Source organism: Pongo abelii, chromosome 4 (genome assembly GCF_028885655.2).
Source record: "Pongo abelii isolate AG06213 chromosome 4, NHGRI_mPonAbe1-v2.0_pri, whole genome shotgun sequence".
Taxonomy (NCBI): domain Eukaryota; kingdom Metazoa; phylum Chordata; class Mammalia; order Primates; family Hominidae; genus Pongo; species Pongo abelii.
The window spans coordinates 62,468,378-62,495,973 of NC_071989.2; the positions used below are offsets into that span (position 1 = coordinate 62,468,378).

At 38.5% G+C, this 27,596-nt stretch overlaps 1 pseudogene; it reads left to right on the forward strand.

Annotated features, from left to right (window-relative positions):
- The first annotated feature begins 20,534 nt into the window (after positions 1 to 20,534).
- LOC100443005 (small ribosomal subunit protein eS19-like) lies at positions 20,535 to 21,311 on the forward strand (annotated as a pseudogene).
- Positions 21,312 to 27,596: the final 6,285 nt, after the last annotated feature.

Here is a 27,596-nt window from a genome sequence, read left to right on the forward strand (position 1 = left end):
AAACACTGCATATTCTCACTCATAGGTGGGAATTGAACAATGAGAACACATGGACACAGGAAGGGGAACATCACACTTCGGGGACTGTTGTGGGGTGGGGGGAGGGGGGAGGGATAGCACTGGGAGATATACCTAATGCTAGATGATGAGTTGGTGGGTGCAGCGCACCAGCATGGCACATGTATACATATGTAACTTACCTGCACGTTGCACACATGTACCATAGAGCCTAAAGTATAATAATAATAATAATAATAATAATAATAATAATTACAATAAAAGAAAAAAAAGAAAAAAAAATAAAAATAAAAAAATAATAATAATAATAAAGAAAATTTATTAAGTAAATTTTATTTTATATTTCAAAAAAAAGAAAGTGAACTAATATTTGTTAAAAATATATATTACAACCTCTGGGAAACCTTTTTTAATTTCAAAAAAGTATAATTGTTATGCTAAAACAGATTTTTAAAAAATCATATAAAATGATCAATTAAAACTGGGAGTGGGAGACCAAAAAAATGCAATAAATAAAAAATAGTTACATAGTACATATTAACTTATTTATATAAATAGCCTTTTTTTTTTTTTTGAGACAGAGTCTTGCTCTCTCACCCAAGCTAGAGTGCAATGGCACGATCTCAGCTCACTGTAACCTTCCCTCCTGGGTTCAAGTGATTCTCCTGTCTAAGCCTCCAGAATAGCTGGGATTATACAAGCACACCATGCCCAGAATAGCCACTTTAAATGGTAACAATATAAAATACTGATTAAAAGACCACAGTTGTTAAGGCAGATTTTTAAAAAAGACCTAACTAGATATGTCTCTATGAAACCCACTACAAATATAAAGACTCAAGAGAAAAGTAAAGGGATGGAGAAAGAATATCACAATAATACTAATCAAAGTAAGCTGAAGTAGTTGTATAACTTCAGACAAATGTGACTGACTTTAGAAGAGGGAAAATTATCAGAGCTAAAGAGGATATTACATAATGAAAAAGGACTCAATTCTCCAAGAAGACATAACAATTCTAAACATGTATGCACCTAACAATAATGACAAAACTATTGCCAGGCTAACAAAGAAAAACAGAGAGAAGACACAAATAACCAATATAAGAATAAAATAATAATCATCATTACTAACTCCATGAATATTAAAAGTGTAATACATGAATATTATAAACAACTCTATGCTCACAAATTTGATAGCTTAGATGAAACTGACAAATTCCTTGAAAGACTCAAACTATCAAAACTCACATAAGAAATAGAGATTGCATATCTCTTATTCAAAATGCTTAAGACTAGAACTGTTTTAGATTTTGAATTTTTTCAGATTTTGGAATATTTGCACATACATAAGGAGATATCTTGGGGATGGTACCCAAGTCTAAACACAAAATTAGTGTATGTTTCATTTACAGATAGCCAGAAGGAAATTTTATACAATATGTTTAATAATTTCATGAATGAAACAAAGTTTTAACAGCACTTTTTAAATTTTTTAAAACTGCTTGTGAGTACAAAGGAAGTGTACAATTTATGATATGCACATATTTATGATATGATATTTTGATACCGACATGCCATGTGTAATAATCACATCAGGATAAATGGGGCACCCACCACCTCAAGAATTTATCTTTTCTTTGTGTTACAAACAATCCAATTATACTTTTTTAGTTATTTTTAAATGTGCAATAAATTATTGCTGACTGTAGTCACTCTGTTGTGCTATCAAATACTTGATCTTATTTATTCTAATTATAATTTTGTATTAATTAACCATCTCCACTTCTCCCCCACCCCACTACCCTTCTCAGCTTCTAGTTACCATCATTCTACTTTCTATCTCTATGAATTCATTTGTTATAAACTTTAGTTCCCACAAATTAGTGAGAACATGTGAAGTTTATCTTTATCTTATTTCACTTAATGTAATAAACTGTAGTTCCATTCACATTGTTGCAAATTACAGAATTTTATTCTTTTTATGGCTGAATAGTACTTCATTGTGTATCACCACATTTTCTCTATCCATTCAACTGTTAATGAACACACATTACTTCCAAATCTTTACTATTGTGAATAGTGTTACAGTAAACTGAGAGTGCAGGTATTTTTTCAATATACTGATTTCCTTTCTTTTGGGTATATACCTAGCAGTGAGATTTCTGGATCATATGGTAATTCTATTTTTAGTTTTTTGAGGAAGTTCCAAACTATTCCCCATGGTGGTTATACTCATTTATATTCCTGCCAACAGTGTACAAATGTTCCATTTTCTCCATATTCTTGCCAGCATTGGTTATTGCCTATCTTTTGGATAAGAGCCATTTTAACTGGGGTAAGATGATATCTCATTTTTGTTTCAATTTGTATTTCTCTGATGCATAATGATGTTGGCACCTCTTCATATGCCTGTTGCCATTTGTATGTCTTCTTTTGAGAAATGTCTATTCAGATCTTTTGCCCATTTTTAAATTGGGTTATTAGATTTTTTTTCCTATAGAGTTGTTTGAGCTCCTTATATATTCTGGTTATTAATCCTTTGTCAGATGGGTAGTTTGCAAATATTTTCTCCCATTCTGTAGGTCGTCTCATCTCATGAATGTTTTCTTTTAGTAGTTTCATAGTTTGAGGACTCAGATTTAGGTCTTTAATCCATTTTTATTTGATTTTTGTATATGACAAGAGATAGGGATCTAGTTTCATTCTTCTGCATATGGTTATCCAGTTTTCCCAGCATATCCAGTTTTCCCAGCACCATTTAGGGAAGAGACTATCCTTTCCCCAATGTATGTTCATGGCATCTTTGTTGAAAATGAGTTCATTGTAAAAATATAGATTTAGTTCTGAGGTTTCTATTCTGTTCCATTTGTCTATGTGTCTGTTTTTATACCAGTACCATGCTCTTTGGTTACTATAGTTCTGCAGTATAATTTGAAGTCAGGTAATGGGATTCCTACTTTTCTTCTTTCTGCTTAGGATATCTTGAGCTATTCTTGGTCTTTTGCGGCTCCATATAAATTTTAGGGTTATTTTTCTATTTCTGTGAAGCATGTTATTGGTATTTGGATAGGGATTGCATTTAATGTGTAGATCGCTTTGGGTAGTATGGATGTTTTAACAATATTCATCTTCCAATCCATGAACATGGAATATATTTTCATTTTCTTGTGTCCTCTTCAATTTCTTCAATTACTTACATCAATGTTTTATAGTTTTTGTTTTTGTTTTTTTGAGACGGAGTCTCACTCTGTCACCCAGGCTGGAGTGCAGTGGCGTAATCTCAGCTCACTGTAACCTCTGCCTCCCAGGTTCAAGTGATTCTCCTGCCTTAGCCTCCCAAGTAGCTGGGACTACAGGTGCCCACCACCATGCCCGGCTAATTTTTTGTGTTTTTAGTAGAGACAGGGTTTCACTATGTTGGCCAGGCTGGTCTCAAACTCCCAACCTCATAATCCACCTGCCTTGGCCTCCCAAAGTGCTGGGGTTACAGGTATGAGCCACTGCACCCGGCCTGTTTTATAGTTTTCATTGTAGATATTTCCTTTTTTTTCTTTTTTTTTGTTAATTCATGAGTATTTAATTTTATTTGTGGTGATTGTAAATGAGACTCATTTTTTTATTTCTTTTTCACATTTTCCTCTGTTAGCATACAGAAATGCTACTGATTTAGGTATGTTGATTATGTGTCCTGCAACTTTACTAAATCTGTTTATCACTTCTAATAATTTTTTAGTGGTCTTCAGATTTTTCCAAATATAAGATCATATCATCTGCAAACAAGGATAATATAACTTTTTCCTTTCTAATTTGGATGCCTTTTATTTCCTTCTCTTGTCTGATTGTGCTAGCAAGAACTTGCTGTACTATGTTGAATAACAGTGGTGAAAGTGAGCATCCTTTTCATGTTCCAGATCTTAGAGGAAAGGCTTTCAGTTTTTCCCCATTAAGTATGATACTAGCTGTGGGCCTGTCACATATGGCTTTTATTGTGTTAAGGTATGTTCTTTCTAAACCCAGCTTTTTAACGGCTTTTTGCATGAAGTGATGTTAAATTTTATCAAATCTCTTCTCAGTATCAATTGAAATGATCATATGATTTTTGTCCTTCATTCAGTTGACATGATGTATTACCTTGATTGATTTGCATGTGTTGAACCATCCTCGCAGCCCTCTTCCCTCCCCTTTTCACATGTAGAAGAGTTTCTCCTTGTGGCTACCACTGCCCCATTTCCATGATGAGTACTACCTGACTACTGCTGATGTTCATTCAAGGCCCAGGGGCTCTTCAATCAGCTTATGGAGAATGCTGCCAGGCCTGAGACTCTCCCTTCAGGGCAGTGGGCTCCTTCTGGCTCAGGGCAGGTCCAGGAATGCTGTCCAGGAGCCAAAGCCTGGAATCAAGGACTTCAAAAGCCCACTTGCTGCTCTACCCCACTGTGACTGAGCTGGTACCTAAGCTGCAAGACAAAGTTCCCTTTAGTCTTCCCTCTCCTTTTCTCAAGCAGAAATCCTTTCCCATAGCCACCACAACTTGGAATATGCCCGGTCACATCTGAAGCACATCTCTGAATCTCACCAAAGGTCCAAAGGGACTACTGCCTGGTACCACTACTGATTATTCAGGGCCCAAGGGCTGTTTTGTCAGCAGTGATGAATCCTGCCAGGATTGGGTCATTTTCTTCAAAGCAGTGGGTTCCCTTCTGGCCCAGGGTGTGTCTGGAAATGTCTACAAGCTAGGGCCTGGAATTGGGGATCTGATATGGTTAGGCTTTGTGTCCCCACCCAAATGTCATTTTGAATTTTAATCCCCAAGTGTCAAGGAAGAGATCTGGTGGGAGGTGATTAAATCACAAGGGTGGTGTCCCCCATGCTGTTCTCATGATAATGAGTGAGTTCTCACAAGGTCTGTTGGTTTTATAAGTGTCTGACAGCTCCTCCTTTACTCATTCACTGTCTTTCACCTGCCACCACATAAGATGTGCTTCTTCCCCTTCTGCTATGATTGTAAATATCCTGTGACCTCTCCAGCCATGTGGAACTGTGAATCAATTAAACCTCTTTTCTTTATAAATTACCCAGGCTTGGGAAGCTCTTTATAGTGGTGTGAGAATGGACTATTATAGGGTCTCGGCTCTCTCCCTGGTGCTCTATCTTAACATGGCTGAGCTGGTATCCAAGTTGCAAGACGCAGTCCTCTTTACTCTTCCCTCTCCTCTCCTCTAGCAAAGGAAGGAGTCTCCCCTGAAGCTGCAAGCTGTATTGCCTGCGGTTGAGTGAGGAGTGACAAAAGCACTCCCTTGGTCACTCCAACTGGTGTCTCAGTGAGTCATGTGCCCCCAGAGTCCACTGGCTCCACGCCCAGCATAGCACTGGGACTTGCCCAGGAATTGTAGTGCTTTTGGCCTGGACTGCCTTTCAAGTTTATTTGGAGCCACAGAGCACTTTAGCCCCTTTTAGTCAGAATTCAGTTTCCAACTGCTGGGATGAGCAAGTCTCCTCTAGATAAGGCTAGTCTAAATGCTCACTCTGTGTGTGCTAGCTGAATTCTGCCTAAAATTGCTTTTCACTGTGACAAGGCAGCATGGAGTTCTAAAGCAAAATCCCACAATCACTATGGTCTTCCTTCCCCAAGCGCACAGATTCTCCATGCCATGTGGCAACTGTTGAGGGAATGGGGAAGGGGTGGTGGCAGCAATTCAAGACTATCTTTTCTACCCTCTTATGCCTTTTTAGTGATATGAAATTAAAACCAGACACTGTTCCCTTTAGTCTTGAGTTTCCTGAGATTCAAATTGCAATATTTTATTGAGGATTTTTTGCATCTGGGTTCACAAGAGGTGTCAGTCTATATTTTTCTTGTAATGTCTTTATCTGGTTTTGGTATCAGGATAATACTGGCCTCACAAATGAGTTAGGAAGTTTTGTTCTCCTCAGATTTTCTGGAAGATATTGTAAAGCATCGGCATTATTTCTTCCTTCATGTTTGGTAGAATTCACAAGTGAAAACATCTGGGCCTGGTGCTTTCTATTTTGTACAGTATTAATTGTTGATTCCATTTCTTTAATGATATACACCTATGTGAATTAGCTATTTCTTACTGTGCAAATTTTGCTAGATTGTGTATTTTATGTAGTTATTTTTTAGATTGTGTCTTTTAAGAAATTAGTCAATTCCATCTAAGTTAGCAACCTCATGGGTATAGAATCTCCAAACTTTTTGATTCCTTTCTTTACAATCTGCCATGGCAGTTTTTGCTTCTCTATCTCATTTAATGTGGACCATGACTTTCCATAAAGGTCCAAGAGCAATCCAGCAGTGTACTAGAATTATCTCCAAGGACGCTTGCCATATGTTAAATTCTGTATCATGGACAGTACCTTCTTATTAAAAAACATATAATCACTCCCCCTATTAGTTTTCCCCAGCACATGCCTAGATGATTCAGGCTTAAATGTAATCCTAGTATTGGTCTAGTGGTCAGAAGGAGAATTGAAGGCAAATTCTGAGGAGAATCAACACTTTATTGCTACCTGTCTAATAGTCTTCAAGAAAGGGAGACTCTATATTTTTGCAATGGAGAGTTGGTGCCACTTCTGCAAACCCAGAGAACACAAGAGGATTATTAATGCTCAAGTATATCTACCCAGATAACCTTCTATCAAGTCTTACAGTCTCACTCCTTCTCTATCAGGGAATTATCTTTAGCATAGGAAACTTGGCTAGGCTGAGAATTCACCTGTCTTTGAAGTACTGCCACTCCTAGAAATTAGGTCCTGGGCCTGATCTTCAACTGTATCTCTCCTCCACTAGCAAGAAATGAGGTCACTTTGAAGGCTACCTAAGCAGCCCCCTAACTCTCACATTTTGCTTTAAATTGGTGTCAGATGGTCAGTTGCAGTGGCTCAAGCCTGTAATCCCAGCACTTTGGGAGGCCAAGGTGGGCAGATCACCTGAAGTCGGCAGTTCGAGACCAGCCTGACCAACATGGAGAAACCCCGTCTCTACTGAAAATACAAAATTAACTGGGCATGGTGGCACATGCCTGTAATCCCAGCTACTCGGGAGGCTGAGGCAGGAGAATCACTTGAACCCAGGAGGCAGAGGTTGTGGTGAGCCAAGATGGCGCCATTGCACTCCAGCCTGGGCAACAAGAGTGAAACTCTATCTCAAAAATAAAATAAAATAAAATAAAATGGTGGCAGATTTCCTGAGCCTATAATTTTCTCTTTTAAAAATATTCTGCAACAACCACCGAATTTTCCAGTTCTTGTAATTATTCTCTTCTGTGTTCCAAATGCCATAGACATTTTACAAACCTATGCAACCTCTTTCATAATATCCTATTCTAGTTCACTACAAGTGAATGTCTCAGCAGTTGTCCTCTACTGCATACCACAACAGGCTATCAGAACTGGTGATGAGGTACTCTGTCATACATCCAGAAAGTGATCCAAATTGGGAATCCTATTCCTAGAGTCTGCTTCCTGGAAGCACTTCTGGAAATGACTGCATTAGATTGAGTTCCCTAGATACGGGGCCTGAGACAGGGTTTGTAATGCATGTCATTTGAGAGAGTGCTTTTCAGGAAATTATTCCTATATAGGGAGAGAAGGAAACATAACAGGAAAAGATAAAGAGCCAAGTAAGGCTGTTTTCTGGTAAAGGCTAGCTATGGCTTAATCCAGAGGGTAGGCTCAGAAGCATAAACTACACCACAGTGTTGACCCTTCTTGAGGCAAGGAGTCCAGCAGTAGTCCCATATTAGTCATTCACTGTCTGAGGACCATTCCCAGAGGAGATATAACTTCCCAGGGGTGGTGGTTCTCATTAGAAGATGGCAATTCTCTGAAACATTTGACATTGTTAGCAGTTGACACACAGCATCTAGAGGTGTGGGTGCACTGGCTTGCTAAATGGGGATCTGGGTAAGACATTATTACATTACAAGTGGTGAAAGGAGAGTCTTTTCTGCACTTAGTGCTGTGAAAACTGGATATCCAATTGATGCAAAAAATATTGAATTACCTTCATGCCATATTAAAACTTTAATTCCAAGCATTGTAAATATACATATTAAAGGTGACACAATAACATCCCCAGAAAAAAGTATGCTATCTTCATATTCTTAGAACAGTACAAAATTTCTTGACCATCACATGAAAAAAGCATTATCCTTAAAGAACATGATTGTTGAAGTTAATTACTTTTGCACATTTAAGGACATCATTAAGAGAATGAAAAGGCAAACCACAGAAGGGGAGAAGATACAGGCATTATAGATATCTGACAAAAGTTTGATCAGAATATGTGACATTCCTACAAAGTAATGAGAAAAAGACTAACAACTTTATTTTTACAATTACTTTTGCAAAAGATATGGACATGCTCTTCATAAGAGGATATGGCTATCAAACATATGAAAGAGCACTCAGGATCATTAATCAAGAAAATTTGAAACCACTATGTATCCATCTAAGTGACTAAAATTAAAAAGACTAATAATAATAAGTGCTGACTGGGATGTGGAGAAACTGGAACTCTCCTCCACTGCTACTGGGAGGATAAATTGTGAGCATTTGAAAAACCATTTGGCTATATATACTACAAGAGAATACACACTCAATGACATAGAAATTTCATTCATAGGTAAAATACTCAACAGAAATGTGCATATATGCAGACAAAAGAGCATGTGCAAGAATGTTCATAGCAATGTTATTCGTAATAGCTGAAAACTGGAAACCAAAATGCCTCTGAAGAGTAAAATAGGTAAGTATATTTATATATTTATATCATGAAATTTTATACAGTAATAAAAATAAACAAATTACTGCCACATGCAACAGTATAAATTAATCTCACAGAAAATAAAATCAAAGCATATAATTTCATTTATATGAAGTGTAAGTTGTTACCTCTGAGGGAACAAGACAGGATCATTATTAGGAACAGGCATGAGAGGATCGGCTGGGTGTTGGTAATGTTATGTTTCTTCCTAATCATTTTGCAAAAATTAATCAAGCAGCACAATGGGGACTTATGCTTTTACCTGTATGCATTTTATATTTTAATATAAAATATAATTTTAAAACAAAATATAAAGGACTTGCAATTAGTAAATCATGATTTTCTGAGTTAGCCCAGGAACAACCTTTAAACAGCCTTTAAAAAAATATGTATCAGGTCTCATGCTAAAATCCATATTAATTACAGTTGGATAATTCTTTGTACTTTACAAAGTCTTTTCATATATTATCTTTTTATTGATGTAATGTAATGGTAAATCAGTATTAGAACATTTCTGAAGTGAAGGGAAACCAGAGCCCAGCTATGCCCACACAAAATCTGTGTGAAGTTATCTCACATTTGAGAGGGAAAATTGCAAGAGAAGTAAAATGCTGCTAAGTTTTTTTAATCCCTCAAGTGTATCCAGGGAAGTCCAATTTTATTTTTCTCACCCCTTCATCATACGTTTCCCACAATATTTTTCCCTTTCTCTCTTTTTCTCTCTCTTCCTTTTCCCCTCCTCTGAGATTCCCTCCTTCTTTTCTTCCATTTTCTTCCTTCTTCAGTCTCCTCTACAGTAGTTTCATGGAGACAGTAGAGACAGTGGTGAAGGTATCACCATTAAGGCTATTCATGGGGAGAATGGTTTATTCTTTTGTTATTTTCCACTTCAAACACTAGTGTTAATTCTTTATCTGTCTAAATTTTCTCAAAAGAAATATGGTAGAGCACATGATATAGGTAGTTAACTGTCCACCAAAAATTCATGGTCTCTCATCCACAGTGTAGAGATTCTTTGAAAAGTGACTGCCCAGCTAAGGACTACATTTTCCGGTCTTCTTTGCAACTATGTAAGACCATATAAATTGAGTTCTAGCCTATGAACTCAACATTTCCAGTCATGCCATGGAAATGTTACATGCCATGTCCAGTTCTGGTCCATAAAATTCTTTTCTCTGGCTTATTTTCCCTAGTAGGAAATCCCCATTGGGAAAACCTTGGTGCATCCATATACTGAAGTTAGCAAGACCTCTATCGACCTAGATTTCTAAATGACTGTGTGGAGGAAAGCTACTGCCCACATTTTCCCCTGCCTACCACTGGTATATGGACAAGAAATAAACTTGTATGATATTTGAACCTATATATTTTGAGGTCTATTTGTTAAAGCAATTGGCCCTGACGCAAAGTCTTTTTGGAATCTTTAGTAAAGCTCACTGGATTATTTTTTCCAAATCCTAGGTTTGATAGACCATAAAATTTCTGTGACTATCCCTGTACATAGGGGAGACTAATTTTTCCACTCCATGGAATGTCATTGAAAACATTCTTCCTCAAATAGTTTGTTCTATGAAGCAGGGAACAGAGCAGTTTTGTATCATATCTATTCTGCCAATAAGTCAAAGAAAAGGCCAGGGAAAATGTCAATTAATTCTTGTAGCCTAAAAAAAGAAGAGATGTCACATCTTTTCTCTTTAATTCTACATCAGTATCTTTACCAAGGCCTGTATGAAATGGCTTATAATAAACCATGAGAGGCCTCTGAACAGAGTGCAATAACCAAAAATGATGATGGGACTTAGCAACATTTCATTCAGAAATACAATGGTTTCCTGAAAACCCCAGCTTCAGAATTTTGTGGTTTGGAAACCAAAGACAAGGTTTGTTTTGTAAGAATGCCTTGTTTTTAAAACAAAAAGAAATACTGAGTAGTTTGTTGAGTGTCCCACTACCCAAGCCTCCTGCTTCGTAAAACAATGCCAAGGAATTCCAGTGGTCTGGTGCACATGTGTCTTGGCAGGTGCTTTATGCTTACGGGCACATGAGACTTTGTCAGATTGGACCAAATTGCTCTAGTCATAACCTTGGAAAATCATCCCAGGGACATCTTAACTCCATCCCCAGAACATCTGGGAATATCTTGAAAAATTAATAATGAATCATGGGGCAGAAATTTGATAAGTACTTATGACATGGGCATTAATGTCAAATGATTTTTATCATGACTAATTTTACTATAATAAATACTAAGGGAACAAGAAATAATTTAGGCCATCATTTTAGGCCATCACTTACATAGGCCAAGGTACCCAAAGTGTAAACCTTTAACGAATATAGTAGTTTGTTGTGATGCCACTAAGATGTAAAGTGTCACTTATCTCCATGTGACTCCATTTGGCATTCCAACAGTTCCACTGTTTATAGTTCAGAGCTATCTAATCATGTGGCGGGGTACATTCCATAGCTCCCTCTGACAGAATAATTCCAGTGTGTCATTTCATGGGAATACTGAACTAGACCCTAACTTGGCTAACAGTTGGGTACTCCAAATTCCCAACGGATTGTTTTTGATGGGAATCTGGCCCCAAATGCTCTGAAATGCTCACGCTTAACCTCTACAACTAACCCAAGAACTATCTATCCCAGATTTTGTGTTTGGTCCAGTAGGTCGTCCTGGGCTAACAAATGTAAAAATACTCTGTTGAAGAAAAATGGATTTGATCAAAATTCAGGACTACAACTTCAGGCTAATGATCATCACCAAAAGGCTTGTTCTTGTGCCTCAGGGCCACTACACCTCCATGACTGTAGAGATTGCCAGGGTCCACAGAAAGGACTTCATACACGATCTTTATATACATAAACACACACACACACACACACACACACACACACACACACACAGTTCTCTGAAATGCCTGTAGTACTGAAGTCACAAACTTCAACTGTCTTAAAAACAGACTACATCTCTCTCCACTAGAATTTTTAGAGGTATGAACAAATGAGAGTTTCACCATATAAAGTCCCTTTATGACATATTTTAAATTAAGCATAGATTTCTCATCTTATGAAGGTAACATATGTTTATTATAAATCTAGAAAATATGAGTAAGCAAAGAGATAAATTCATAATTGTACAACCTATAGATAACAACTATTAATATTTTTGATGTTTATTCTTCTAGCTCTTCATTATTCAACATTGTAGCCACTACCCATATGAGGCTATTGAGCTCTTGAAATACAGCTTTTTTTTTTTTTTTTTTTTTGATGGAGTCTCACTCTGTAGCCGAGGCTGGAGTGCAGTGGCACAATCTCGGCTCACTGCAACCTCCACGTCCTGGATTCAAGTGATTCTCCTGCCTCAGCCTCCCGAGTAGCTGGGTTTACAGGCACGCACCACCATGCCTGGCTAATTTTTGTATTTTTGGTAGAGATGAGGTTTTGCCATGTTGGCCAAGCTGGTCTCGAACTCCTGAACTCAGGTGATCTGCTCACCTCTGCCTCCCAAAGTGCTGGGATAACAGGCATGAACCACCACGCTTGGCCAAAATACAGCTATTTTGAGTTGAAATGTACTCTAATGGTAAAATATTGACTGAGTTTCAAAAACTGTATCAAGAGGGCTGGCACAGTGGAAGAAAAAGAAGTCTATTTCTTTCCGGGTTTTCCAAAAGGTTTTCAAAATATATGACAATATTTGTCCTTCACCCAAAATAGAAAGATGAAAGAACAATAAATATCATTTGCCACAGTGGCTATTACTAAAATATGGATTGGAGCACCAATACAATTAATGGAATTGGCTTAGAACTTAAAAGCACAGTATAAATGCCCCTACTGTCCAGCTTTACTCAAGAGATCACACTCTACTTCAGTAAAACACATAATATTCTGAGTTTAACCCCAGAAATTGGATGCTGTTTAACTGTGTTCTGTAAACATTTTATGAAAGTAAACCACATGCATTGGTGGTATTCAGAACATTTTAAATGTGGGCAGAAATAAAATCCTAGAAACTTCTTTGGTATTACATCCATTTTTAAGACAGTAAATAGAAGAGAAGTACCTATAAACACCCCCTCTCTTAAATATTCTTGGCTTTAAATCCAGTACTCTTGTTTTCTATTTTTCATTGAAATTTTTTGTTGTACCATGTGAAATGTAGGTCAAGTTGTTGGTAAGTGCTGGATAAAAATCTGTTTATACCATAAGTAAATAGTAAAATCCTCCCAGCCTACACAGTTTAAAAATATAACTCCTACCAGTGTGCTATTCAGGGTATCCCCAATAAATTTAATATTGAAGAATTCTTAACATAGACCTCTCTGGATGCTAGACTTTAATCATAGCCATGTAATATTCTCTTAAGGCAAAATTTATAAGAATTAAAATTCACAAGGCCTTTTATTCCTGGGGATCAATGATGAGAAACATAATTACAATCTTATTCAGGTTGCTATGCTTTGTGTTCAGTAAAGTCATAGAAAGAACCAACATGCAACTAGGGGCAAGAAGTATACTATGGACTTAATATGTGTGTCACTCCAAAATTCATATGTTGAAGTCCTAATCCCCAATGTGATGGAATAGATGTGGAGCCTTTGGAGGGGGCAGTAATTAGGTTTAGATGAGGTCCTGAATTTGGAGCCCCCATAATGAGATTGATGCCCTTGTACAGAGGAAGAGACCAGAGGCCTCTCTCTCTCCACCATGAGGACACAGCAAGAAGGCAGCCATCTGCAAACCAGGAAGAGAACCCTCACCAGAAATCAAACCCTGCTGGCACCTTGATCTTGGACTTCCAGCCTCCAGAACTGTGAAGAACAAATGTATGTTGTTTAAGTCACCCAGTGCATAGTATTTTGTTATAGCAGCCCTAGCAGATCTTAATTCACAAGGTGAAACTCCAGCACTGAAGGCAACTCAGGCACCATAAAAGCCACCACCAACTTCAGGTGGAATTGCCCCTAGTTCACATTAGAACCTATCAACATACATTGCTTTCTTAGCAGTGATTTTTGAACACTAGCTTACAAAAAAAGCCTCAATGTTATAGCAGTAGCAGAGAATGTGGAAGTAGTATAAAATTTAAGTTCTTAGAAATCCACAGATGAAACATTCAGCCCTTCTTCTGCTTGACTTGGGCCAATGTGCCAGCTACTCTTAAAGTATCTGGAGCAGTGGGCAGTGAGGAGAGACAAAAAGATCTTGACTTTATGAAGCCTGTTGAAAGATGTAAAAACAAACAAACAAAAAAAAAACCTATGTACATGTGCGTTTCATATATGTATATACAGTCGTGCACTGCATAATGACATTTTGATCAATGATACACCACATGTACAATGGTAGTCCCAAAAGATTACAATGGAGTTGAAAAATTCCTATTGCCCAGTGACTTTGCAGCCATCTCCGAGTCATAGCACAATGCATTACTCACATGTTTGTGGTGAGGCTGGTGTAAACAAATCTACTGTGCTTTCAGTCCTTTAAAAGTGTAGCACATACAATTATGTATAGTAATAATAATGACAATAAGTGACTATGCTCCTGGTTTATGTATTTACTATACTATACTTTTTATTGGTATTTTACCATGTGCATCATCTACTTATGAAAAAATATTAACTGTAAAACAGCTTCATGCAGGTTGTTCAGGAGGTACTCCAGAAGGTATTGTTCTCATAGGGAATGACAGCTCCATGCATGGTATTACTCCTGAAGACCTTCCAGTGGCACAAAATGTGGAGGTGGGAGACAGCGATATTGATGATCCTGACCCTATGTAAGCCTAGGTTGATGTATGTGTGTGGTCTTAGTTTTTAACAAACAAAAGAAAAACTAAGGTAAAAAATTTAAATAGAAGAAAACATATGGAACAAAAACATAAAGAAAGAAAATACTTTTGTATAGCTGTGCACTATGAGTTTTAAGCTAAGTGTTATTATAAAAGCATCAAAAGTTTAAAAAATTAATAACTTTATAGAGTAAAATACTTACAGTAAGCTAAGGTTAATTTATTCTCAAAGAAGGAAATATATCTTTTAGAAATTTAGTGTAGCCTAAGTGTACAGTGTTTATAAAGTCTACAGTAGTGAACAGTAGTGTCCTAGGCCTTCACATTCACTCAATACTCATTCACTGACTCACCCAGAGCAACTTCCAGTCCTGCAAGCCGTTCACAGTAAATATCCCATACAGATATAGCACTTCTTGTCTTTTTTTTTTTTTTTTTTTAAGATGAAGTCTTGCTCTTGTCCCCCAGGCTGGAGTGCAATGGGATGATCTTGGCTAACTGCAACCTCTGCTTCCCGGGTTCAAGCTATTCTCCTGCCTCAGCCTCCCGAGTAGCTGGGATTACAGGCACCTGCCACCACGCTCTGCTAATTTTTGTATTTTTAGTAGTGGTAGGGTTTCAACATGTTGGCCAGGCTGGTCTTGAACTCCTGACATCAGGTAATCCACCCGCCTTGGCCTCCCAAAGTGCTGGGATTACCGGCATGAGCCAGCACCCCCAATCCACTTCTTATCTTTTATACTGTATTTTTACTGAACCTTTTCTATGTTTGGCTATGTTTAGATACATCGATATTTCCCATTGTGTTACAATTGCCTACAATTCAGTACAGAAATATGCTGTATAGGTTTGAAGCCTAGGAGTAATAGGCTATACCATATAGCCTGGGTAGTAGTGGGCTATACCATCTAGGTTTGTGAAAGTACACTCTATAATGTTCACACAACAATGAAATCGCTGAAGGAGGTATTTCTCAGAATGTATCCCCATCGTTACCGTTAAGTAACACATACAAATCTAGGTTTGTTTGAAGATAATTTTTGCTAATTTAACCCTCAAATATAATGTTTTTATACAATGTCCAAGCATATAGCTATGGTCATTTTGGAAATGGGAATAAATTACGTGATTATCAAGAATTCCTCCAATATAGCAACATAGTAACTATCACAGCTCTTGCTTAAATGATTGTCATATGTGACCATTAGAGTTTGTGAAATAGAATCGGCGAAGTGCTGAGTGTGGTAGGAGGGTGTCCTAAAGTAACTCTACATCCTAGAGCAGTCCATCTTCTGGGTGAAGTCACCTGGCTTACAGTAATCTTGACCTGAATCAAATGATGCTTAACTGGCAATACTCTTTCGGTATTCCATGAAGAAAAGTGTCACTGAAAGTAAAGCACCCACTGCCATGAGACAAACCAGTGCTTCAACCACAATGGAAGAGAATGAAAATCCGTCAAGGGAAAAGACATGATGCCTACTAAGAAGGCATGAATCTAAAGTTCACAGATGTACAAGGTGTGCTCTGAGCAAGGTGACCCTTCTTAATCTCCAACCATTCAGTTCTAACACATGCTAAAACTGCAACTGTATTCCTGTTGCGAGTAGGACCTATTTTGTTAAATGATAACAGTTTTCCACAAGGACTCACCTGGGTCTGGTTCTAGTTCTGGCTCCACCCAGACTAGATCATCTCAAGTTTTCCATGAAAATGTTGCCAGTGCTTAGAAAATAGGTAGCATAATAGTGAGGCTATAAAGAAGGAAAAGTCAAAAGCATTCCAAGTTGCAGTATATCTTCCCAGGGTTTGTCTAGGTTATGAGCCAAATAAATTGGAGGCCTCTAATTCAGAGAACAGGAAATGAAGAGAGTTTGTTCCTCTAATAAAAATAGTATCAAATTCTTCCTGTGCATACTTTAAAAATAAATATTTTGCTTGCTTATGGTGATTTAAGTGCCTTTCACTATACTCTTTTGGAACAACCCTTACCGTGAGCTGAGCCACCTTTGCACCAATAAACCTCAGTGCTCTGGCACACTGTGTTTTCTCAGGGTTTCAGTATGGGTGGCCAGGGAGCAATAACACTGGGTTCAACCTAGGGTAGGATCTACTAGCGCTGATTGGAGCCCCAGTATTGGAGGTCACATTCTTTTAGGTTAGAAATGCTGTAGGCAAATCCCAAAGGGAGGGGCATCAAAGAATTACCCAGTGGGGGTTGATGCTTCTGAAACTCCCCATTCTCCACCAGTACAGTGTAAAAGGAGTGAAGCCAAACCTTGGGGGAATACACCAGGGATTTGAAATATAAGCTCACAAATCTAGGTTCCCTGACCATCAGCACACTCAGAGCCACAAAGCAAGGTCTCACTGAATTCCAGCATTCCTTGGATACCTTCTATGAGCCAGGGTAGGTGCTGAAGAGAGAGAAAAACAAATGAAGAGTGATGGGGTGGTCCCTAGCTACAAGAAGCTCACCACCTAAAAGATTTTCTCACATGTTTTTGTTTAACAGTTTTATAGTTTTTAGCTCTGACATTTAGATCTATGACCTATTTGGGGTTTAATTCTGTTTATGATGTGATGTAAGGGTCAAAGTTCACTTCTTTGTACACAACTAGCCAATTGCTTCAGTGCCATTTGTTGAAAAGATCATCCTTTTTGCATTGGATTGCCTTGATACCTTTTCTTAAATCAATTGACTGTGTATGCATGAGTCTATTTCTAGACATTTTATTCTGTTCCATTGATTAATTTTTTTAATTTATAAAGAAAAGAGGTTAATTGACAGTTCCTACATGGCTGGGGAGGCCTCAGGAAACTTTCAGTCATGGCGGAAGGGGAAGCAGGCATGTCTTACATGGCATCAGGCAAGAGAGAGCATGTGAAGGAGAAACTGTCAAACCCTCAGATCTCATGAGAACTCACTCACTATCATGAGAACAGCATGGTGGAAACCACCCTCAAAATCAAATTGCCTTCCATCATTTCCCTCCCTTGACACGTGAAGATTATGGGGATTACAATTTGAGATGAGATTTGGGTGGGGACACAGAGCCAAACCATATCATTCTGCCCCAGCCCCTCCCAAATATCACGTTCTTTTTACACTTCAAAACCAATCATGCCTTCCCAACAGTTCCCCCAAAGTCTTAACTCATTCCAATGTTAACCCAGAAGTCCAAGTCCAAAGTCTCATCTGAGACAAGGCAAGTTCCTTCTGCCTAGGAGCCTGTAAAATAGAAAGAAAGTTAGTTACTTCCAAGATACAATGGGGTTACAGGCATTGGATAAATGCTCCCATTCCAAATAGGAGATATTGGCCAAAACGAAGGGGATACAGGCCCCATGCAAGTCTGAAATCCAGAAGGGAAGTCATTAATCTTTTGTTGTTGTTGTTGGAAGACAGAGTCTCAATTTATTTTTTTTATCTTTACATCAAGACTACACCATCTTAGTTACCGTAACTTTATCATAAGTCTTGAAATTAGGCTGTGTAAGTCTTCCAGTTTTGTTCATCTTTTTCAAAATTGTTGTTTTTTTCTAGATCCTTTGCATTTTCACATAAAGTTTATAATGAGCTTATCAAAAAAAATTCTACTGGTATTTTGACTAGGTTTGAGTTGAATTTATGTCAATGGGGGAAAATTAACATCCTAATATTGACCATTTCTATTTGTGAACATACAGAATTACTTTTCAGCTCCTATACCTGTGTCTTCCATCTTTCTAAGTATTTTTCTGGGGCTTTTAAAGCACAGTATCTCTAATAGACTCTGCTGTATAACATGCAGTATTCAGGAAATAAATGATGTGTAATAAATGTCAAAATAAATAATACTACCCAAGAAGTGGTGTGAAAATGTATTATGTTTTATAACAAGTAACAGAAAACTAACGCTGTTTTGTGCTGATATGCTTTTTTACTGAGAGATTTTTTTTCAACTGATATGCTATAAAGTCTTTATGTGTTTCTTCTCTTTAAATTGCATAAATAATTCATCTAGTTTCACTTTTACTTGAAGTATATTCACATTCACTTTCAGTCTTTCAGTCCCTAAAAGGGTAGATCGTCTGCTTTAACATAAACTGTTAGCAAAATTTGATCCCTGAATAGTAGAAAATGGTGAAAACCTCAAGACTCCACATCTAGATTCTTCCTAATGGATATAAGGAAAAAGTATCTCTCTTTGGATGCACCTAAGTATGACATATGGCTAGAATTTATATTCAACAATCCATGTAACATAGACCCAAAGAGTCAGAAAGGATACCCACCATAACTAACCCATAGAGCAATCTGTTGCAAACCAGCTAAAACTAAACCCTGTTAATAGACATTAGGACAGGTTTCCCTGTGCAAGCTCAAGTGCCTCATAGGAAAAGGCTGAATTTCCGTGAAATTTTAGTAGATACGAAGTTGCTTCAACTGTCCACCCTTCCACTTTCTGAATTCCTAGTAGCCTCAGGCAGTCCCTGCTTCCCAGAGACCATCCTTGGAGTACCATCTCCCCACCCCTAGAACTGTTCCATGCTTCCAGTATTTCACTCCAACAAAACCTAGAATTATAGGCTTTCTGTGCTGAGAAGGATCTTAGAAACCATCTATTCCAATCCTCTTGTTTTACAAGCAGGAAAACAGGCCTACAAGCATAAAATAATAGGCAAAGTCATATACCATATCATGCTAATGCAGAAATTGTAGTAGAACTCAAGCTCTTCATTATTTGCTGACTTCAAGAGCTGTCACAGAATACGGCATCACAGAAATTAGTTTTAGGTACTAATTATCCTGGGATAGCTCTATTTTTTCTAATTACAGAATTAATACACAAAAAATTGTATTTTATAATTTTTAAATAATGTAAATTATATAAAAGTTACTTTTGGTCCTACAGTACCTTACTCCCCTCTCCTGATGTACTTTTATTCTCAGATTGGTGTGTATCTTTCTCCCTGTGCATTTATATATAGATAACACTTTTTGCACAAGCAAACATTTGATTTAGCCATTTCTGTGAATATTTAGACATAAGGCACTAGCACTTCAGAAACTAATGCCAAATAGATTACATTCTTAAAGTAGTGAACACTCTGGCGATCACCAATATCTGGTTTTTAAATTTTTATTTATTCATTTATTTATTTATTTATTTATTTTGAGACAGAGTTTCACTCTTGTCACCCAAGCAATTCTTCCACCTCAGCCTCCTGAGTAGCTGGGATTACAGGCGCCCACCACCATGCCTGGCTAATTTTTGTATTTTTTGTTAGAGATGGGGTTTTGCCATGTTGGCCAGGCTGGTCTCGAGGTCCCAACCTCAGGTGATCAGCCCATCTCAAACTCCCAAAGTGCTGGGTTACAGGCGTGAGCCACCGTGCCCAGCTAAATTGTTTTTTTTTTTTTTTTTTTTTAGATGACAAATAAAAATTGTATATATTTGTGAGGTAGAGTGTGATGTTTTAATATTATGTGTACATTGCAAAATAATTAAATCAAGCTAATTAACATATTCATCACCTCACTTTTTTTCGTGAAAACATTTAAGATCTACTATCTTAGCAATTTTTGAGTATATGATACATTATTAACTATAATCAGCATGCCACATACACTTTTAAGAATTCTAATACAATTTTGCTTTAATTTCCGCATCTAATTTTGTTTTTGAGGTGTTGTATTAGTCTATCCTCATGCTGCTATAAAGTCTATCCTCATATTACCCAAGTATGTGTAATTATAAATTACCTGAGTATGGGTAATTTATAAAGGAAGGAGGTTTAATGGACTCACAGTTCCACTAGGCTGGGGAGGCCTCATAATCATGGCAGAAGGCAAATGAGGAGCAAAGGCACATCTTACATGGCAGCAGCCAAGAGAGTGTGTGCAGAGGAACTGCGCTTTATAAAACCATCTGATCCCTTTCCCCTGGCTGGCAGCACGGAGGCTGCACAATGCCTGGGGAATTACTGTAAAGAACATGAACTGGCTAGGCACAGTGGCTCACACCTGTAATCTCAGCACTTTGGGAGGCCAAGGCGGGCGGATCACGAGGTCAGGAGATTGAGACCATCCTGGCTAACATGGTGAAATCCCGTCTCTACTAAAAAATACAAAAAATTAGCCAGGTGTGGTGGCGGGCGCCTGTAGTCCCAGCTACTCGGAGGCTGAGGCAGGAGAATGGCATGAACCTGGAAAGCAGAGCTTGCAGTGAGCCTAGATCGCGCCACTGCACTCCAGCCTGGGCAACAGAGTGAGACTCCATCTCAAAAAAAAAAAAAAAAAAAGAACGTGAACCAGCAGGAGTTCATTAGAGCTCTGGCAGCCTTTCTCAAAAAGTCCAGGAAGCTGAAAGTCCCTGGATGGGTGGACACCGTCAAGCTGGCCAAGCGCAAAGAGCTTCCTCCCTATGATGAAAAGTGGTTCTACACATGAGCTGCTTCCACAGCACAGCACCCGTACCTACAGGGTGGTGCTGGGGTTGATTCCATGACCAAGATCTATGGGGGACATCAGAGTAAAAGCGTCATGCCCAGCCACTTCAGCCGAGGCTCCAGGATAATGGCCTGCTGGGTCCTCCAAGCCCTGGAGGGGCTGAAAATGGTGGAAAAGGACCAAGATGGGGGCTGCAAACTGACACCTCAGGGACGAGAGATCTGGACAGAATCACCAGACAGGTGGCAGCTGCCAACAAGAAGCATTAGAACAGCACAGGAAAAATTCACCCCCATGATTCAATTACCTCCCATGACACATAGGAATTATGGGAGCTACAATTCAAGATGAGATTTGAGTGGGGACAGAGCCACACCGTATCAGATGTTTTTAATCAAAAAATGTTGCTGGGCGTCATGGCTCAAGCCTGTAATCCCAGCACTTTGGGGGCCGAGGTGGGCAGATTACTTGAGGTCAGCAGTTTGAGACCAGCCTGGCCAACATGGTGAAACCCTGTCTCTACTAAAAATAAAAAAATTAGCCTGGTATAATGGCTAGTGCCTGTAATTCCAGCTACTCGGGAGGCTGAGGCAAGAGAATAGCTTGAACCCAGGAGGCAGAGGTTGCAGTGAGCCGAGATCGTGCCACTGCACTCCAGCCTGGGTGACAGACTCAGTCTCAAAAAAAAAAAAAATGTTATAACTACCTATTGTTGGTAAATTCAGTTTGCCTGTCTGGTGGCTTGCCATATTGGAAATCTGCCCCATATACCAAAGTGTGCCAGATGATCTGTTATCCACTCAGCACTGTATCTTCCTCTTTCTGTGCCCTGCTCAGCATCACAGGGGAGAAGCTCAGAAATGCATTTCCCAGAATCCCTTATAACTATGGTTCTAAGTTAAATTTTCTTCATGAAAAGAACTCCCTCAAGACTCAGATGGCAATAGAGAAGTTATTTTTTTCCAGCAGTTATTGCAGCCATGTGGGCAAATGGAAGATGGGAGCCTATAGTAGTTACTGAGAAAGCTCCTGAAAATCACCTGCTGCCCAACTTGTAAAAAGCCTCATGAAGAGCAAGGATATGAATGAAAGACTATTTGAAAGACAGAAATTCCAAAGATTTTTCTGGACACAGGTTTAATTCCTGGATCAAGTGGGGCTGTCATCACCGACATCCCATTGTCCAGTTGTCTCTCCCAATCCCTGTTTAGATTCTCTTTTCCTAAAGTTTGTTTTGATTCAATGTCCTTTCAGTTCATCTTGAGGCAGCACTGTAAATCCCATTCTGGTATTTTCTTAGGGATATTGCTGAGGGCGCTGTTTCCTATATAAAGAGACATTGAGAAATTTCTTTCAGAAATAATTGCTGAAGGAAATATTTGCAGAGATAAGAGACTTGTGGATTAATCAATTGACAAATCACTTTGGTTGGTAGGAAAATCAGAGTTAAACTTTTGCTCAATTTTCAAAAACTGTGTAGGTTTCAATGGCTCATGTGTACAGCATCTTCCTGGGTTTTTACCTTCTATATAAATTTGTTCTTTTCTGCCCACATTTTTAGATTTATTTATACCTCCCCATTTCATTATGTATACACTGGTATTTTTTCTTAACTTTCCTAATTAAATACATATTTAAAAAATAAGTTTAAAAAAAAATGCATGTACATCTGGGCATGGTGGCTGATACCTATAATCCCAGCACATTGGGAGGCCATGGTGGTGGGATGGGTTGGCTTGAGTCCAGGAGTTCAAGACCAGCCTGGGCAACATGGCAAAACCTCTTATCTACAATGTGTGCAAAAGTTAGCTGGGTGTGGTGGCATGCACCTTTAGTCCCAGCTACTTGGGAGACTGAGGTGGGAGGATCAACTGAGCACCCAGAAGGTTGAGGTTGCAGTGAGCCAAAATCATACCACTGCACTCCAGCACAGGCAAGAAAGTGAGAGCCTGTCTCAAAAATACATAAATAAACAAACAAACAAATAAATAATACATGTAGCCCAAGTTTCCTCAGACCTCATCAGCATGCAGGTGCAAGGGATGACTTGAAGAGCAGCTAAAAGGTTATGGCTTATATTCCCATTTTTTAATAAAAGTCCTTGGGTTCCTATAAAACATGCCTTCTCCACCCCCCAACCAAATGTTTCTGGAAGTCCTCAGTGGGTGTTTTACATGCACACCCATCTGTTCTATCAGGCATCACCATGGTAGCTGAACTTCATAGACATGTATTTCTTCCCTCAAGTAACAGTCCTAGATGAGCGCTTAGGTCAGCAGGACAACTCATCTCTTTGTGGTCATTCAGGATCCTAAGCTGATGCCATTCTGTCACTTTCATCATGTGACTTCCAAGGTTGCCCTGAGTGTCAACATCCAAATCAACTGAAGACAGTAAAACTTTTTTTTTAATTTAAAGGCATAGAAAAACATGTGTGAGAAATTTTTATGAGTCAAACCTGTACGTGGAATCATCATTTATGCTCACAAACCGTTGGAAAGAACTTACTCATATGACCACATGCAACTGCAAGGGAGGCTGGGAAATGTAGTGCACCCATATATCAGGCAGAAGAGAAGGGATTCTGGTAGATAGCCAGTGATCTCCTCCACAATATGTTTTCTTCTAGTCTTTTTGCAATATTGTTTCCACAAAATTATGATCATATTGTATTCTGCTATATTCATTTAAAATTATATTCAGCATTATCCTGTCATAAAATTGTCCTCAAAAACCATTTAAAAGATAATATATTATTTCATCTCATATATACCAGAACTTACTTACCTACTCTCCTCCTGTTGGATATTTATCTTCTTTCCAATTTTTGGTTTAATAAATGAAGCTGAAATTTGAATATTACATATCAGTTTTTTGTTTTTGTTTTTGTTTTTGTTTTGAGATGGAGTCTCACTCTGTCAACTAGGCTGGAGTGCAGTGGCACAATCTCAGCTCACTGCAACCTCTGCCTCCCTGGTTCAAGAGATTCTCTTGCCTCAGCCTCCTGAGTAGCTGGGATTACAGGCACACACCACCACACCTGGCTAATTTTTGTATTTTTAGTAGAGACGGGGTTTCACCATGTTGGTCAGGCTGGTCTTGAACTCCTGACCTCGTGATTCGCCCACCTTGGCCTTCCAAAGTGCTGGGATTACAGGCATGAGCCATCGCGCCCAGCCTACATATCAGTTTTTAGCAGCTTCCTTAAAATTTTTCTTAGGATGGATTCCTGCAAGTGGAAGCATAGGGACAAAGGATATATACATGTAAAAAGGTTGTGTTTCATTTCTGTTCCATTTGGTGAGTGGAGTGGCAGGGGTTGAGGGGATGAGCTAGGCCTGTTTAGTCACACTGGGGTATAGAGTAGTAGATTTCTCTTTTCAACCATCAACCCTCTAGGTGTCAAGGGCCCCACCTGGAAAGCTCTCACCAATGCTGATATGATATGAAGGGCATCTACGCAGATCCTCAACACAGGTTACATATAATATTCACTCTGAATGGTCCACATTCAGAGTGGTCCACAGACACTGACTTTGCTCCCAAGTGATTCCCGGATGTTCGCAATAGATGTACTCAATCTACTATAGACTGGAGCCCACTCCATTCCTACCCACAAAATCTCTCCAGGTCCTACTGTGCCTTGACCCTGCCACATACATTTTTAAGGATTTTTCAAATTTTGGGAAATTTGCCTTTTGCTTACCAGTTGAGCATCTGAAACTCAAATATTCAAAATCCAAAATGCTCCAATGAGCATTTGCCTTGGATGTCTTGTCAGCACTGGAAAAGTTGCAGATTTTGGAGCATTTCAGATTTTAGATTTTCAGATTTGGGTTGCTCGACCTGTACTTGTAAGCTGCTTCAAACTCCCTTTCCAATGCATTGGTCTACAAATAAGTAAATAAGAAAAATTATGTTCTGTAGGATAGGAGGCAGCAAACTACAGTCTCCAAGTCAAATCTGGCATGCAGCCTGCTTTTATAAATAAAGTTTTATTGAAATACTGCCACATCTATTCATTTCCATATTGTCCATGGCTGCTTTCTATTACAACTGCAAAACTGAGTAGTTGTGATAGAGGCCTATGGCCTCCAAGCTTAAAATATTTTCTGTCTGGCCCTTTACAGAAAAAGGTTGCCGACCTGCTCTTCAGAATCAGGCTACAACAACAAAGCTAGGGTCTGTACTCACATACACCCCTATTTGTTTGATGAGCTTGTTCAGCTCCATATAACCTCCTTATTTTACTTATGAATGTCTTATACTATGTTAATGCATCGTTAATACATCTGGCCTTCATAACTTCAGACCTTGCCATAATTAATTTTTAAATTTCACTCCTCTTCTCATTCAATTTTGATTCACAATTTATGAACACACACTATACTTCAGTTACCCAAATTAATAATGAACACACAAAGTGGTATTTTTCGCTCTGGAAATGAAAGACACAAGTATTTTCAAATGCTTGGTGAGCAGCACTATTGATATTTCTCTTTCTCTTCTTCCAAGTAAATATTATACTGCATCTGTGTGGTCATAGCCATTTCCATCACAAAAGACTCTACAAACCCAGGATTACCTCATCCCAATAGAAACAAAGGGGAAAAGGGAATTAGGCTGAAGGGAAAGCTAAAGTAAAACCATCTTCAGCGATTTCAAAGGGACTCAGAAATAACAAAGTATATTTCTTTCAAGTAAATGTGCCCTTTTTTCAAAAGACTACTGTGGCAGTCCTAAAAAATGCCATTAAATGCAAAGCATAGAAGAGATCATTAAAATTAAAAATGAATTAAATTCTAAAATTTAATTTGCCTAAATCAAATTAAATCACCCAAGAGAAAACACACAGCTACTTAAGAAGTACATATAAAATTGCAAGATACTCCCATCTCCTAAACAGCTAGTTAATCACTGTTTTCCAACTGACGTAACAAGGATGTGCTTGCGTGTATTATTTACAAGACCAAATACATGATTAATAAAAAGACGTAGTTTAAAACACCCTCTTTTAATGTTTTTGTTACACAAGTGGACCCAGATTTGTGATTAAAACTCATCAGAGAAGCATGTGAAAAAGTGGTATGAATCATTACTGATTTCCTGCCTTGCCCCTTTCCAAAGAAACTCATCCTTTCCCCCAATTGAAAACACATAAAAAGTTGACAGTTATAAAATCATGTAGTAAGAAAGCAATTTGTTTTTTAAAAATTTTTTACTCTCTAATACAAAGCCTTCTTCCCTAAATGTTAATGTGTCACTTAAGTCCTTCCTAGAGGTACAAACATGATTCATAGTTTAATATAGCTAGAGATAATCTTAGAAAGAGCCCCTTTTGTTTAAATGAATGTGAAACCTTCTGCCAAGCCTTGAAACTGCTGCCTTCATTGGCATCTTGACTTTTAAAAGGTGAGATAGTCTTTAGTAGCCTTAACTAGAGTCTTGTACGAGGAAAAAAAAGAATGACTCAAGGATCTCAGGTGACTTTTTTTTACCCACATTGCTGTGGTCCTACTGTCTGATGAAATCCAAGGGTTGTTCAAGTACAAAACAATTTTCACAACTTCACATGATGTTGAAAGATCCATTTCCAAGCCTTCATATTCAGGAGTCCTTCCCAAACTAACATTCATCCTTTTGCCTTTTTTTCCTTTCATCCAGGTGCTCTGGGAATTAGTTATTGAATTCATTTTCTCCCACCATTCCCAGCCCCATGACTACATCCCCTTTATAAAGTGTAAACAATACCACTTTGGGGCAAAACGTGAAGAAAATGTCTCTGGCCTCTCTGATCTGCCCTTTTAATATTTCTTTTAACATTGCTCTTTTCTTCCAGGAATCTAGCACCACATGCTGGGTTCTGTATTAGTTATGTATTGCTGTTTAACAAATTATCTAAAAACTTCATGACTTAAAATAATAATTATTTATTACCTCACACAATTTCTGTGGGCTAGGAACTTATCTTGGTGGGTTCTTCCTCAGAGTCCCTCAAAAGGTTAGAGTCAAAATGTCAGCTGGGGTTACAGTCACTGAAGGTTGCATTGGGGCTGAAGAATCCATTTCCCACGTGGCTCACTCATACTGCTAACTGGTGCTGGTTTCTGGCAGCAGGCCTCAGTTCCTTACCCCAAGAAACTATGGGGCTGCTTGAGTGTCCTCATGACATCGCAGCTGGCTTCCCGTAAGAGCAGTTGATCTGAGGGATCTCATAGAGTAAGGCAGAAGCCTCTGGAAGACACACTTAGGAGTCATTTCCACAATGTACTATTGGTTACCAAGGTAACCCTTATTCAAAATGGGAGAGAACAACACAGAGTGTGACTAACAAGAAGTGAGAATCACTGGAGGTCATCCTGGAGGTGACCACAGACCCTAATGGCCCAAGGTCTTCCACCCTGTTCCAGGCTGCCTTTGTCCTGGCAGTCCTCTCCAGATGGCCTCCCCAACGAAAGCAAATCTTTCATGAGTCTATTCTGTCAGTTCCCTATTCTTTACTAAGGTAATGTTGCTGATCTGTTACTGAAATTTTGCTAATGTGCTTAGAGAAT